Raw genomic sequence first — 13,185 nt, forward strand, 5'->3', positions numbered from 1 at the left:
AGAACAAGACTTTCAAATGAGTTATAATGTAATTTAGATTTAGGAGTAATTAGCAGGCTTGCATCAAAGATGGCTGCAACTCCCCTCCTCGGCCTGAGCCTCTAGGAATTTGAGTATTAATATGGCTGGGAGGAGTGGCTTCATTTAGACTAACATAGTCTTCATGGCCCAGCCAGGTTTCAGTAAGACAAAATAAATCAATTTTATTGTCTGATATCAACTCGTTTACCAGTACTGCTTTAGAAGACAGAGATCTAATATTTAATAGTCCACATCTAATTTTCCTATTTTGTTTTATTGCAGTAGTTTTAATTCCAATTAGGTTGTTAAGTATAGCGCATCTTTCGTTTACCTTTGATTTAACCGATCTGAGCCGGGGGACAGACACCCCGCTTATTAGACTATGAGTGGGCTGCCCGCTCCAACGGAAGCACAGAGGGGGCGTAGCACTGCACCTCTGATTACTAATATCAAACTTGGGTTGTCATGGTTTATGTCTGATAAACTCGTTCAGATTTTTGATATGAGAGCGGCACCGTCCCAGGTGGGATGAATGCCGTCTCTCTCAATCAGACCAGGCTTTCCCCAGAACGCCCTCAGTTATTCACATAGCCCACATCATTAGCTGGGCACCACCCGACAACCAGCGGTGGAAGGATGACGCGACGGGCTGTACATTTCATCATTGGTCAGGTTTGGCAGGGGTCCAGAGAAAACTACTGAGTCCGACATTGTCTTTGCGCGTATGCACAAAGTGACTCAACATTCATTTTAGTGATCTCCGATTTACGACCATTACCACCTACGTGAAGTATGATCTTACTGTATTTACGGTTCTTTTTTGCCAGCAGCTTTAGATGGGTTTCTATATCGCCCGCTCCAGCCCCGGGGGCACATATGACCGTAGGTAGGCCTACTGTAGCCGCCGGGGCCGCTGGCTTCACATATCGCAGTATAGAGCTCCCAATAACCAGAACTGGCTTCTCAGCGGGTGTATCGCTGAGTAGGAGAACCTGTTAGAGAGACGAAGACGCTCCGGTTTAGAGCGACCTTCATCATGTGCACTCCCTGGTCTAGATCTAACGCTACGCTTCCCTCGGACAGTCACCCACTGCCCGGCTGCTCGGGGTCTGCCGCGGGACAGCTAGCAGAAGCTACAGAAGCTACAGTATGTTGGCCCCCGAATTAATACACATGGTGCTGGCTAGCTACGGAAGCATTACGATTCTGATTCCATGGTGCGGAGCCGTGACTCAAATTTCACTCAAGCCTTGCCTCCAAAACAGCGAATATACTACATTTATTACATGTATCGTTATCACTAAAGGAGGCAGGGGAATAGCTAAACATTTGACACACAGAGCAAGAGAGAGCAGGAGAGGGAGAGGAATTAGCCATTGCTAATGGCTAAGCTAAAGTAGCTAACAGTGTTTTAACAATTGTAAATTCAGCGAGTCAGTCGCTGTAAGTGAAGCTAAGTATAAGTGCTTGAGTAAAACAATTGTAATTCAAATGCAATCCAGGCAAATAGCTGCTAATTTAAACAGTGAAGCAGAGTTCAGTAAATTTTTGCCGGAGCAGCAAACTAGCGTTTGTAACACGGGGAACACCGGAAGTGACACAATACGCTCACCTTAAACGGTCGCACGCCACGGCCACCCTGACTTCCCAAAGTTAACCAAGGATTATGTACTTCCGTTTACTTTGTTGAGAATTGCTCTCTAAACAAGGGTTAATACAGCAACTTAGTTCTTGTTTGTACAGCATTTTGGTCAGCTTAAACTGTGTTTAAATGTGTTCTAGAAATAAACTATTACTTACTTACTTTACAAGAAACAGGGTTTAGAGAGCAATTCTCAACAAAGTAAAGGGAAGTACATAATCCTATGTTGTCCTTCGGGTCACTGGGACCCGAGGACCACACAAGGGTTAAGAGTCAGAAAGTGCAGCAGGTCTGATGGGCTCCTTGCCTCAACGTTTGCCATGTTGTACATGACCGCCAGTTAAGTTTTGAGCCTGGAGAGGTCAAAATGCAGCCCATAGTTTTCCGCGAGGCTCTGAAACTCAGAGTTGGGGAAGTTTTCTCTGTATGAGGTAAACTTCTTGGGGTCCAGAAGGGCAAGGAACATGATTTTTCATGATCCTTGAACCTGTTCCTCAGCTGAGTGAGAATGTTGTCCAGGATTTCACTGTGTAGCTGCTGGTACGCTGCACGCACATCTCCAACTCTCCGTTGCCCTGCGCCGCGGGAACCCCGACTTTGCGCACAGTGTCCTCATAGATGGAGTCGAATTTGGCCTTTTCTCTCTCTGTGGTGCTGCAAAGGTCCTCGATGCTGGACAAACAGAGCTGCATGTCATACTCCTTATTCTGCAAGATCCCAAATAGTCCATGAGCCAGGGCCCCAAATTTGGGCCATCGGTATCATCGGGGGGACAAAGGCTCATAGTGATTTTTGGCAAGTAAAAACCCCTAGTACTAAAAAATCAATCGATAGCAGTGCAGGGGTGGTAGCGAATCACTTTTTTTCAGCTCATGAAGTTACTAACCCCCAATAAGGTAAATTCTGTTTTTGAAATCTGGTGTATATCTGGTTTAGGCTCATGGTAGGGATATTTGTCAATATTCTATAATATAGTGCTTGGTATCGTTGAAAAGGGGACCTTTTAGGCTTTCATTTAAGCCCAGTACTGAATCTGTCTGACAATCACAGAGGTCACATGACGTCTTTAAACCAGAAATAACACACATTTTCTCCCAATTTCCGCCTAAACTGTATGCTTTCTTTTATCCCTGGGGCATGACAGAACACCAGGGACACAAAACTCAACAACTTCAATACTCAAGGCACTCTGATGATTCAGAAAATGTACAATATACCCATACTATTTATATGTGAGAGCCTTAAATTAGACTTATGCAGCCAGCACAAGTCTTCAAAATAGAATGGAGCCAATAGAATGGACAAATAGAATACCCTATTAGTCCAGGGCCAAATGGCCTCTTTATTCATGTACAGTTGTAATAAAAAGTAATTGTTTCAATAGTGTTGTCAACATAACACTTGTAAGTGGTTTAACAAAATGCTTCTATCATGTATTTTGATATTCAGCCACTTTCAGTTAGAATGTCAGAAAGTAGCTCATGCACGTAATGTTGATGGATTTTGACAAGGTTTTGTCAGTTTTGTGAAAAGATCGTTGGTTCAGTTGACTGGTTATAACAACACTACCAACTATGCCATCTTCAATCAACTTCCAATGAGTTCCAGGGGTATTAAATGTAAGTACAAAATACTTTTTATCTTGTGCTTGTGAATTGATGGGGAATAGACAGAGGGAGATTATACCTATAGTAGGGGTGGGCGATATATATCGTCTACGATAATATTGTCGTTGTTGTGTTAACGATGTGCAAATTGACATTATCGAGTATTTAAATTACTTAGAAAATAACACTTCAAAACACGCATTGGAACGCTACACATTCACTAATGTCAACAAAGATGGCGGCGCGCGATTGTGCAGCGGCTGCTCGCTCTCCTGTCGGTGTATATTTATACAAGTACAGCCACACTGAACTAATCAATATAGGACTACGATACAACACAGCCGTTACAGGAGCCTTTCAGGCGCCTCATAACATCCCGGAGGACCTAGCCAGACCGGACGCCCGTGGATTGTTGTCAGCATCTAGCAAGCTGAGCTAGCTACCGGCTGGATCGAGACAAGAACTCCGGCAAGACCAGAGGAGGAGGAGGACTGCATTTTTGTGCAGAATGAATGGAGTACCGACCGCAGGATTGTTGCCCAGCACTGCTCACCTGACCTGGAAGCCCTGTTGGTAATACAGGCCATTTTATTTACCACGAAAACAGCACACCGCCGTCTACACAGCCCCCGATGCCAACGTTGGCACAAGTTTGGCTCACTGCTAACCATGGTGAACAAACTGCAGCCATCACCTGGAGGGGATACATATTGTAGCAGGGCACTTTAACAAGGTGTCCTTAAAGTCTGTAACTCCCCAGCTTTTTCCAGCACGTAGACTGTGCTACTAGAGGGAAGAACACACTAGACCATGTATATGTAGCAGGTTGATTGGTCGCAGGTGGTTTCAATCACACTCACTCTCTCTGGACCAATCAGGAAGTAACAGCATGGTACATAGGCAAGGGGTTTGACCTCTTGACACTTTTTACTCTTTGTTGCTGGAAGCACATTTCCGCTTTGGGTCCTTTTGCGTGGTGCAGTCACGGTTGTGCAACAGGTAATGCAGCGTGCTTATTTGTTTGTTACCTAAAGGCCTCGCGTTTGTGTTAAGATGGGCATTACAGCGTGTATTGTCTTTTTGCAGTGTCTCCTGTTACAAACCCGATCCTTCCTGTAACGGAACCGGGTTGAGCGTTGCTGCTGGTAGGTTGGACAAATCTTTCTCCTCTTTGAATATTTTAATGAATGAGTGTTTAGCTAATCGGCCGTTTTATTGTAGGCTCTGTGTAGCTGTACTGTCGGCACGGTCGGTGTATTGGTGCGCGCTCCCCTGACGGGTATGTATACCAGTGGCATCGCGTGTATTTTCTTTAATCATAAATAGTTACTGAATTTGGTTTGTTTGTGCACGCCAGGGTTGTAAAATTGCTTTGCTTTGCTCGCTGGTATCTGCACTAGCCCCTCCCTTCCCTGCCACGCTGCTGTTTTGTCTCAACTGACTTTTGTTTCAACCACTGTCAACGGGTTGTAACCACACGAGCTCACACCAGGCTTTGAACGCCTTACGCGCCTTTCAGCGCCAGGATCTGTCCAACAGGGCTGTATTTGAGTGATCGTGACACGGACGATAGCTTCGTTTTCTTTGGCTTGCCCGTGCTTACTAATGTGTATCGAGATTGGGGTTTATATTTATGGGTTTATTTGTTAAAATATGATTAAGTGATTTTTGGTTAATATACATTTCTTTTTGTTTAAGTTCTGATAAAAAGACTCATTTCTGTTGAAACTTTATGATTTATCTGTTAATCCTTTGTTTGGCTCCAGGCAGCTCGGATTAAGTGATTTTTGGTTGATTTCTATTTCTGTTTTAAATTGTGATAACGACTTTAATTTTTGTGGAGACCTTTATGGTTTATTTGTTAATTTTGGTTATTTGTTGGCTCTCAGGCAGCTATTTAGACACCTTTGCTGCCTAGATTGCTTTAGATTGAAGTTGTTTTTCATTTATTTTTGTTCTTCTCCTATAGGTGCTGAGTGCTGAAGGTGGTGGTGTATGGAGCCAGGACAGTGACAGTAACCTGTAGTATTGAAAATAAAAATTGGCATTGAAACAACAAATATTGGAACGAAAAATGTTGAACTGAAATATAAAACACAAACATCAAAAAGTATTAATCTCACAATGCTATTATTTTATTTCACTTTGACATTTGTTTGGATTATGATAGGTTTTTCAATGCCAATCTACATTTTTTTCTTGATGTCTGACTTTTTTCAGTGACGCGTTTTTCTTTTCTGTCAGGATTTTTACAATGTCACTGGTTTTCAGTTTCAACTTTCTGTCACTGTTTTGGCGTAGGGAGGAGGGGCCTGAGAGGAGGGACAAAGGGGCGTGGTTTACAGGTAATTTGCATAGGCTACTGGGAGAGACCGCACCTCCACAGGCACCTCACCGATCCATGTGTTATAACCACACACCACCGCAATGGCTTCCACAAGTTCACCTGGAACCTCCAAATCTATGTAAGTCTGTTTATTTCTGCCATTTTATTTCACGTAGAAGCAGGCTGGTTTACTGTTAACTTTAAATGTAGGCCTAATCTGTGCTGTTTTGACAGAGGTTAGAACTGTTCTCTTAATACATCCATGGTTAGCACACGTCAGCTAACGTGTGGCTAATTATAGATAAATCTCCCCCGGGGATGTCAATCTATCTTTTATAATCTAGTATTTATAATAACAGTAATTCCTGTCCTTTAGGAGTCCTAAGGCCAGTGTTACTGCTGGTGCACGCAGGCTTGACTCGCTTGCATCTCTCATTAGCTCCGTCATGGATGTCTTAAGAGAACGAGCTCAGCTCTCTCTACCTGTCGCTAACACTGGCACGGAGCCGTTAACGCCCCCCCCCCCATAACTATCCTCCAAACACAAAGCTACACCGCCAGCTAACTTGTGGCTAATTGTAGTAAGTCTCCCGTTGAACAAGCGCTAACGCTAGCTAATACCACATCAGCTAGCCCACTTGGGGGGTTTAAAGTGATATTAATAGTGCACTGATGAGTCAGTCTTTAAGAGGGTCACCTGCTAAATCCCTCCAACAGTCTGCATTTATTTTGTGTCCACTATATATTTGTACCACGCCTCCAGAGGGACCTTGACACTTTACCAGACTTCTCCAGGACCCTGTGCAGCTTCAAAATGTTCAATTAAACCTTTTTTTTCAATTTTGTTTTGGATGTTTATTATGGCCATATGTGCATAACCAATTAAATGCACACCTAAAGTGTGCATTTAATTTACAAAAAAAGTAATTGTTTAGTGAAGTATTCTAAAAGCAACTTCAGTCTTTTAACATTACTTGTCAATTACAGGATATACAAGATCTTTTCTTGGAGGGGGACCATGACAGAGTGACAGAAGAGTCTGCCAGTGGAGTACTTTTACCACCCATCCAGTGCCCTCTGAGGCCGCAGACTGTGGCAGAACTGAGGGCAGCCAATGGCGGATAGCTTTGCATGACTGCACTTAACTATGTGATTCTTTACACATAAACATGGCAGGACAACACAGGAAAAACATTTTGTTTGTTATTTTAAAATGACAAATACCACTACTACTTTATATGTAGTACTGATTTTAATCCTTAACAGTTTTTGAAATGACATGCATTTACAGTATGGACTCCAGCAAAACAGTTAAATCTATACATTTTCAGTGAATAATAAATAAATATATTCAAGTAAGAATTCTCTCTCTATTTCATAACAAATTACAGTAAATGCAATGATAATGCATATGAGGGTTAATGTGTACTGGCCTATGCGAAAGGGTACAAGTCCCATTTCATGACTAAAAACAGTGTAAGTGTAAATAGTCAAAATCCACAGGCTGACGTTGCAGAACTTCCTGAAGCCTTTTCAGCAGTCTCTCCATAAGCTGCCTCCCAGTCGAAGGTGCCTGTAATTATACACAACTTGGTGAAATCGGATGAGAAATGTAAAGGTTATGCCTTTAAGTATAAATACTACAGACATACTAGTTTTTGTTTACAAACAAGTTTATACATGTATGTCCAAGTAAACCTTTAACCGATAATATCAGTTTAACAGTTATAAAATATTGTACTGGACTGTTTACATGATAATGTTAACTTATGTTCAGCTAAGGCAGTTTTTCAGTAACTGTGTTTTCCCAGTTTTAGGAGATGTCAGTAAACGCGTTCTGCCTGTGTGATTTGCCTAAGAAACCCTGTCGGCGCAGCTATACTTGTGATTGGAGGATAGTTATGGGGAGGGGGCGTTAACGCTCCGTGCCAGTGTTAGCGACAGGTAGAGAGAGCTGAGCTCGTTCTCTTAAGACATCCATGACGGAGCTAATGAGAGATGCAAGCGAAGTCAAGCTCGCGGCACCAGCAGTAACACTGGCCTTAGGACTCCTAAAGGACAGGAATTACTGTTATTATAAATACTAGATTATGAAAGATAGATTGACATCCCCGGCGGGAGAATTATCTATAATTAGCCACACGTTAGCTGACGTGTGCTAACCATGGATGTATTAAGAGAACAGTTCAAACCTCTGTCAAAACAGCACAGATTAGGCCTACATTTAAAGTTAACAGTAAACCAGCCTGCTTCTACGGAAATAAAATGGCAGAAATAAACAGACTTACATAGATTTGGAGGTTCCAGGTGAACTTGTGGAAGCCATTGCGGTGGTGTGTGGTTATAACACATGGATCGGTGAGGATGCCTGTGGAGGTGCGGCTCTCCCAGTAGCCTATGCAAATTACCTGTAAACCACGCCCCTTTGTCCCTCCTCCTCAGGCCCCTTCCTCCCTACGCCAAAACAGTGACAGAAAGTTGAAACTGAAAACCAGTGACATTGTAAAAATCCTGACAGCCGAAAAAAAAAAACGTCACTGAAAAAGTCAGACATCAAGAAAAATGTAGATTGGCATTGAAAAACCTATCATAATCCAAACAAATGTCAAAGTGAAATAAAATAATAGCATTGTGAGATTAATACTTTTTGATGTTTGTGTTTTATATTTCAGTTCAACATTTTTCAGTTCCAATATTTGTTGTTTCAATGCCAATTTTTATTTTCAATACTACAGGTTACTGTCACTGTCCTGGCTCCATAGTTCGTAGGCTAGTCGTTAGTAATCGCCTCTACAAATGTATCAATTTGAGAGGGACTGAGGTTAACATAAAGGTCCTCTGTTATGTTAAGGCATGACATAGAGTCAAATGCTGTTGGAATATCTTCCTTAAATTTAGCTATAACATTGTCAGATAGGCATCTAGTGTAGAAGCTTTTATCTAATTTAATATAGTCGGGTAGTTAGAATTCGAAAGTAATTATAGAATGATCTGATAATACCGAATTCTGCGGAAATATTATTAAATCCTCAATTTCAATACCATATGCCAGCACAAGGTCGAGGGTGTGGTTAAAACAGTGCGTCGCCTTGTGCACACTCTGATAAGAGTAAGATAGAAAGAACGCCAGTTAGTGAAATAAATCAATTCTACATACTAAATACTATCTAATACTGGCTATACCTTGTTGTAAATAGAGTGAAAGAGAGCGTGCCTGAATCAACTATCGTCACAGAGTTATAGGCAGCAAAATGGTGAGTCACTTCTTACTAAGAGTTTGCTAGCATCCATGCTAATTGGTGCTAATAGCATTAAGCTAACGGGTTAGCTAAGGTGCTGTATTCATATGCTAATAGGGTAATTAGCCACAAAAGGCTAGCAGACTAGCTACTGCATATTGCCTGTGAAAAGGCTAATGATTATATCTATTGGTTATGGAAAGTATAATGTTGCTTTTCAACTATTGCTAGCTGTGGGTATTTTGTTGAATGAATGTTAGTACAAATTGTGAGTTTAACTGTTTAACTGGAGTTTATGGTGAAGTAGCTAACTTAAAGAGGCTAATTTTTAGTGCATTCTTTCTACAGTTACAGGGAGGGATAAATAAGCACGCAAGTCTTAATGCCTCTAGATTACAACACTGTAGCTTAAGTTATGGGAAAATAATACAATTTGAGAGATGTTTACATGCAATTTATGCAATTATATTTAGGATAGTGTTAATGTTACTAAGGTTCCATACAACTTGAATTAGAAATGCATTGTTTGTATAAAGGTTGCCTATTAATATAAATGTGCTTTTGGTACATGAAAGGGATTTATATACGTTTGATACCTAAGAAATTTAAGAACGGTTGTACAAACTGAATAGAGGTTTAGATATTTCAATAGGGGTAACTGAAATATGACCTCATTTTATTTTCATTGTAGCCTAAGCAATTGATTTTATTACTGAATAGTAATTGAGAGAAATGTTTTGGCCTTATCTACAGGTGGAGGAGGTGAAAAGGCTACGCGGGGGAGGCCCAGTCCACAGAGGGATATTGAATCACATCGATTCTTCACATCCCAGAGACTTCCAGGGTTTCGAGATTCCCAGTTCAGGATCGAGACTCTGAACCTAGATGGATTTCCCTTGATTCATTCTTCATGGTGGAAGGACAAACGGAAACCAAACTCACATGGGCCCCAATGTTGAACATCTCTGAACTCTTGTCATCAAAGAACAATTGAGCTCATAGAACTGAAGAGGATTTCTTTTGTGTGCACACTTTATTTTTTTCAGTTAGTTTATCTGTATGTATGCCATATTTCTGTGTATATTAATACCACTTTACTTGAGGTCAAAGAATATATTTGTTACACTGTCATAATGTGGTAATGACAGCAAGTCTTATCTATGATATCTTAATGACAAACACAAATGTTACCACTTTACTTGAGGTCAAAGAATATTTTCGTTACACTTCATAATGTTGTCATGACAACAAGTCTTATCCATGATATCTTAATGACAAATACAGTTGGTACCACTTTACTTGAGGGCAAAATATGTATTAGTTACACTGTCATAATATTGTCATGACAACAAGTCTTATCCATGATATCTTAATGACAAATACAATTGGTACCACTTTACTTGAGGGCAAAATATGTATTTGTTACACTGTCATAATGTTGTCATGACAACAAGTCTTATCCATGATATCTTAATGACAAATACAATTGGCACCACTTGAGGTCAAAAAATGTATTCGTTACACTGTCATAATGTTGTCATGACAACAAGTCTTATCCATGATATCTTAATGACAAATACCATTGGTACCACTTTACTTGAGGGCAAAATATGTATTAGTTACACTGTCATAATGTTGTCATGACAGCAAGTCTTATCTATGATATCTTAATGACAAATACAATTGGTACCACTTGAGGTCAAAGAATGTATTCGTTACACTGTCATAATGTGGTAATGACAGCAAGTCTTATCTATGATATCTTAATGACAAATACAAATGTTACCCAATTTTACTTGAGGTCAAAGAAAGTTTTCGTTACACTGTCATAATGTTGTCATGACAGCAAGTCTTATCCATGATATCTTAATGACCAATAAAAATGTACCACTTTACTTGAGGTCAAAGAATGTATTTGTTACACTGTCATAATATGGTAATGACAGCAAGTCTTATCTATGATATCTTAATGACAAATAAAAATGTTACCACTTTACTTGAGGTCAAAATATTTATTAGTTACACTGTCATAATGTGGTAATGACAGCAAGTCTTATCTATGATATCTTAATGACAAATACAATTGGTACCACTACTTGAGGTCAAAATATTTATTAGTTACACTGTCATAATGTTGTCATGACAGCAAGTCTTATCCATGATATCTTAATGACAAATACAATTGGTACCACTACTTGAGGTCCAAATATTTATTAGTTACACTGTCATAACAGTGTCATGACACCCAGTTTTGTGAAATTTCCTGTCGGACATCTATCTGAAAAAGTGCTAGAATTGGTCTCTAATCTTGCACATCTAATTATAATAATCATTATGTCAAAATGTCATGACTACAAAAAGAGGTGAATTTCTGTTTATGTCAAGTTGTCATGACAAAGACATCCTCTGGTAATGTCATCCTGGTTTTTGTCACGCAAGTTGTCATTACAAAGACAACCCAAACTAATTTAATGTCAACTTGTCATGACCAAAAACAACTTCTGGTAATGACACTTTGATTAATGTCAAAGTGTCATAATCAAGACAATTTAATGTCAAGTTGTCACGACCAAGACAACTTCTGGTAATATCACTTTGATTAATGTCAAGTTGTCATAATCAAGACAAGCCCAACAATGTCAACTTGTCATGACAAAACCGAATGACACTTAATGACAGAAGTCATAAACGCTTTATGACTTGTTTATAAGGTTTATGACACATTCATGACAGTGTCATGTCATAGTTATGACAGTGTCATGTCATGGTTATGTCGGTACTGTCAAGTAAAGTGTTACCGCCGTCTCTCCATCAGACCAGGCTTTCCCCAGAACGCCCCAATTATTCACATAGCCCGAATCATTAGCTGGGCACCACCCGGACAACCAGTGGTGGAAGGATGACGTACGGCTGTACATTTCATCATTGGTCAGGTTTGGCAGGGTTCCAGAGAAAACTACTGAGTCCGACATTGTCTTTTGCGTATGCACAAAGTGACTCAACATTAATTTTAGTGATCTCCCGACACACCATTACCCCTACCGGAAGTATGATCTTACTGTATTTACGGTTCTTTTAGCCTACAGCTTTAGAAGGGATTCTATATTGCCCGCTTAGCCCCGGGACACATATGACCGTAGGTGCTGTAGCTGCTGGGGCGCCGGCTTCACATATCGCAGTATAGAGCTCCCAATAACCAGAATTGGCTTCTCAGCAGGTGTATCACTGAGTAGGGAGTAAGTGTTAGAGAGGCGAAGACGTCCGGTTTAGCACACCGCCATCATGCGCCCTCCCTGGTTTAGATTTAACGCTACGCTTCCCTCGGACAGTCACCCACTCGCCGCTGTTCGGGGTCTGCCAGGGGACAGCTAGCAGAAGCTACAGTATGGTGGGCCCGGGCATTAACTGCGGTCGCTAGCTACGGAAGCATATGATTCTGATTCCATGGTGCGGAGCCGCGCCTCAAATTCACTAAGCATTGCCTCCAGAGCAGCGAATACACTACATTTATTACATGTATCGTTATCACTAAAGGAGGCAGAGGAATAGCTAAACATTTGACACACAGAGCAAGAAAGAGCAGGAGAGGGAGAGGAATTAGCCATTGCTAATGGCTAAGCTAAAGTAGCTAACAGCGTTTTAACAATTGTAAATTCAGCGAGTCAGTCGCTGTAAGTGAAGCTAAGCATAAGTGCTTGAGTAGAACAATTGTAATTCAAATGCAATCCAGGCAAATAGCTGCTAATTTAAACAGTAAAGCAGAGTTGAGTAAATTTTGCTGGAGCAGCAAACTAGCGTTTGTAACACGGAACACCGAAGTGACACAATACGCCACCCTACACGTCAGCACGCCAATCCCCCGTGGCGTTAACATTTTGATATGCAGGCTTCGGTAGCTATAAATGACTTTTCCAAAATAAAAGAAATAAAAATAAAAAGAATGACAGTTACATTTTAAAGTGCGGTTTTCTGCTGATGTTTTCTTCCAACTAACACAAAAAGTCTGAGTGACAAAAGGATCTATTTTTGCTACTGCCAAAGCTCAGTGGCTTTGTATAATTTGATAAACGCTAATTGTGACGCAAACGTGTTCGCCAAAAAAAACTAAAACAAGCCATTAACCCAAAAGTGTTTTGAAGATTTGAACATTCATTCAGGACCATAATCTTAAGTGTAATATGTGTATGATGATAGTTCCAGTAATGTGCAGTATATAAGTATTGCAAGTAATAAAGACTGACCAACATCTGCTCCAGGTTGTCACTGATAAGATATTTGCATGTTGTAAAACCAAACAGGATCAAATCAAGGAAGTTGAACATGCTTGTAGGCACAGTAAATGCTGGTGTA

At 40.6% G+C, this 13,185-nt stretch overlaps 2 long non-coding RNA genes and 2 pseudogenes across 2 annotated transcripts; 1 reads left to right on the forward strand and 3 right to left on the reverse strand.

Annotated features, from left to right (window-relative positions):
* Window positions 1–525: 525 nt before the first annotated feature.
* Window positions 526–2,355, reverse strand: LOC120564306 (annotated as a pseudogene).
* Window positions 2,356–5,659: 3,304 nt separating this feature from the next.
* On the forward strand, window positions 5,660–6,955 carry LOC120563874. The gene is made up of 2 exons (XR_005640021.1): window positions 5,660–5,735; window positions 6,584–6,955. It is a non-coding gene; the product is annotated as an uncharacterized LOC120563874 (long non-coding RNA).
* Window positions 6,830–7,978, reverse strand: LOC120563873. Its single transcript, XR_005640020.1, has 2 exons — window positions 7,885–7,978; window positions 6,830–7,169 (listed from the first exon to the last, which is right to left on the reverse strand). It is a non-coding gene; the product is annotated as an uncharacterized LOC120563873 (long non-coding RNA).
* A 3,651-nt stretch (window positions 7,979–11,629) lies between these two features.
* On the reverse strand, window positions 11,630–12,440 carry LOC120564307 (annotated as a pseudogene).
* Window positions 12,441–13,185: the final 745 nt, after the last annotated feature.

The sequence above is a fragment of the Perca fluviatilis genome, chromosome 8, assembly GCF_010015445.1.
Source record: "Perca fluviatilis chromosome 8, GENO_Pfluv_1.0, whole genome shotgun sequence".
NCBI lineage: Eukaryota > Metazoa > Chordata > Actinopteri > Perciformes > Percidae > Perca > Perca fluviatilis.